Here is a 3455-nt window from a genome sequence, read left to right on the forward strand (position 1 = left end):
TTTAAATGCAAATTAATAATTCGTACAGTGATAAACTGAATCGAAAACCAATTGAAAAGTAAAAAAAAATCAAGTAAAAATCGAGATTTGGGCTAAATCGAACCGGAATCAAACCGAACCAGCCCAAACCCACCCAAATCACATCTAGAACCTTCTCCCCCTATTTCCAGCGCATACTTCACCCTCCCCTACACCATTCTGTGCCTCCACCCGTACGCAGCACCACCACAGCCTTCTCCTCCACTTTCTTCTTCTTCTTTTTCTTTTCTTTCTTTTATTTTCTTTCTTTCTTTCTTCCTTTCTTCACTGCGCTTGCATTTCTGGTGAGACAGAGCAGCAGAGCCGCGCCACCCACGCCATCGCGTGCCACCGGTGCTCCTCGCCGCAACTGGCCGCCGCAGCAGCTCCGCCAGCAGTCCCGCCTTACCCTCGGCCAGATCGTGCAGCGCCAGCTCCTCCTCTAGCTCATCGCGCCACCTGCTCGCAGTTCCGGTGAGCGCAGCAACCTGGTTTGGTCGACTCAACGCCATTGCTCTCACTTGCTCTTAGTTCCGGCACGCGTAGCTCCCTTTTTCCAGTCGAACAATTCCGGCAGCAAGATTTTGGGTATATAAATTTAATTTTTAGACTATTTTTAGAATGTTTTTCTTAGTTTTGTGATTAGCTAATTTATTTTGCGTTGATTTAATTCTAGTATAATTCCATTCGTGTTGATTTAATTAAGGAACCTTGATAATGATATATTAATAGGATTAAAGTGTAGATTAAGGTAGTTTAGATATAATGTTATTGTATATTATAATTTTGGTTGTGTGGGGATGTTGAGATTGAAGGAGGATGGGAAAAATTTTATTTGATTAATTGCCCGACGGATGGGCCGTATGGATTGAGTTGAATATTTGTTAAATTGTTGATATTTTAACAGGTGGATAGTCTAATTTTTAGGGGAGATGCTGCCGAAATTTCGGTAGAAAATAAAATTAAGTATAGAAATTAAATTACTTATAGAAATTAAATTATTTATAGAAATTAAAAATATAGAATAAGAGTATTAGAGTGATAAATAAATAAAGAAACCCAATATATATATCTATAAATATATATAGTTTAAATTAATAAGTGAATTAAATGACTGGTAACCAAAATTAGTAAACGAATATGAAATAGAATCTTCAAATTTAAAATTCTTACTTAGAATTTTATTGTTTATTTTAGAGGTTTATAAAATTCCGAAATGCGAGGACAAAGGCTGGAAGCACGTGGCTAGAAAGGCAGTCCCCTTAGAAGACAATAAAGATTTGTGAGTAGTGTTAGATAATTCGCCTCATCCGCCTGCATTCATGCATTCACGGTTAAATGTTATCATGCATTATCGCCATATTGTGATGCACTATTTGTTGATATTAAATATTGCTTGATTACTTGTGCTGTGATATTGTTGTGCCTTGTTTGTGTGGAATTGGGATGAGGTGGGTCACCATGAGTTTGTGAGACTGTTACTGTATATGGATCCTGATACTGATTACTGTTAGCTGGGTAAATGGGAGATCGGCGCCCCCGTGTGCACCTACTGTTACCGTTACTGTTAACCACAGGTTGGCTTCTTTATTTGGGCGCACCGGATAATCTAGGTTTGATCGCAGCCCGCAGGGTGGCCTCCTGTTGTGAGCGCCTGATGATCTACATTTGAAGGAGACGACCGGGTTGCCTCCTGTTGGTATTTAAAAAAAAAAAAAAAAAAGGAGAGAGAATGGAAAAACAATGAGAGGGCTGGTCAAGTGAGGATTAGACCGGTCGGCCAGAATAGGGGATCGGCTCCCTGGTGCACACGTGAGAGGATGGGCCATGTGGGAGGACGGCTCATCGGGGGTTTCGGTGACTCCACTGACTAATTTCCACGTGATGTGATTATATGAAGGTGATAATACTTGTGATTGTTGTTGTATTGCCATTTGTGTGACAAACTGCATGATCATATAATTAAACGATAACCAAATAAAAATATTTTCGCATCTGTGTAATTGTGTGGGGTGAGAGGGTCATCTAACCCTACTCATTGAGTTTGGCGCTCATCCCTGCGTACCTATTTTTTTTCCAGGTAATAGAAGAAAGAAAAATCCTATGGAGTTGAGACAATAATTATAGAAGATTGTTAATGATAGAAATGACGATGTAAATGTAAAGGTAGAGTTCCGCAATTGTATTCTAGTTGGGTTGTAAATGAATAATAAAAGTCCATATTAAATATATGAACTGTATTAGTGATACATAACTGAAATAAATTATTGGACTTGCATCCACAGTTATGAATAGGAAATGACGTTTGCATAATATAGGCTTACTACGGGCTTCGGGGGCCTTAAGCCCACCCAGGTCCTAGTGCCGGTCCGGCCCATGGAAACGGGTCGTGACAAAGTTGGTATCAGAGCATTAAGTTGGGCCTTAGGAATCAATTGCGGAACATAGGAAATTGAATATAAAACTCCTACGTTGGGATCGGCCGTAACCAACTAAGGAGAGACACTAAATAGAAAACGGTCTTGGTGCAGGTGGACGCACTGTGCACTAAGGCGGTTACAAAATCATAAATAAAATAAATAATGATAATAAATACATAAATAAATGGGGAAAATAATTATATTAACAGTTAATCAAAGCTTTGAAACGCAGGAGAAATTAGAAGGAAGTGCAGTGGCCTGATCAACCAGTGTACTCTTTCTAATGGAAACTGTGTCCTTAGCTTAAAATTTTAAATTTTCTTCTATGGAATAAATAATTCAATAATGTAATTATGTAAGAAAATAAGTGATATATGATTAATAGATTGAAGTTAAATGATAAAAGCATGCTAGTGTATTTATGTTGAGAATGAGTTGTTAGTGTTAATTAATAAGAGAACCAGATGATTCGGATTCAAGGACATTAGGATGTATGTAATTAGAGTATTGATTTGAACATATCTATTTGATGAAGTTTATGTGATATTGGTTGGTGGAATTTATTATGGCTATTGAGGTAAGCATTTTTCTGGATGGAATATATACATTGGTGTCATTACAGAAATAATAATTATAAGGTGTAAATACTAAATGAATTGGTGTGATTTGCAATAGTAATTGATGATGAGTAATTTTTGTTGTACAAAATAATGTTGGTGGAATTATTTTATGAAGTGATTTTTAATTATGAGAAGTGATTTTTAATTGTGAGAAGTAATTTCTGCTTGATGGAATGAAGTGTTATTGTGGTGTTCATCAACTATTTCTTTTTAAGTGTATGAATACAGGGAATAATATAAATTATTGCGGTTATAAGAAAAGTGCATTGTGATTCTTAGTAAGAGATAAATTGCTTTATATAAATGATGATGGAGATTGTGTGGATTGTGGCACCTTATGGTTTAATAAGACGTGATTATGAGTTAAATGCAACGAGATTTAGCCTTTTTATGTATA

At 36.8% G+C, this 3455-nt stretch overlaps 1 long non-coding RNA gene across 1 annotated transcript; it reads left to right on the forward strand.

Moving 5' to 3' along the window:
• The first annotated feature begins 222 nt into the window (after positions 1-222).
• Positions 223-2247, forward strand: LOC149499104 (uncharacterized). Its single transcript, XR_016322616.1, has 3 exons — positions 223-606; positions 1216-1300; positions 2099-2247. It is a non-coding gene; the product is annotated as an uncharacterized LOC149499104 (long non-coding RNA).
• Positions 2248-3455: the final 1208 nt, after the last annotated feature.

The sequence above is a fragment of the Jatropha curcas genome, chromosome 1, assembly GCF_041381405.1.
Source record: "Jatropha curcas cultivar XTBG-Jc1 chromosome 1, XTBG_Jcur_1.0, whole genome shotgun sequence".
NCBI classification, from domain to species: Eukaryota; Viridiplantae; Streptophyta; class Magnoliopsida; order Malpighiales; family Euphorbiaceae; genus Jatropha; species Jatropha curcas.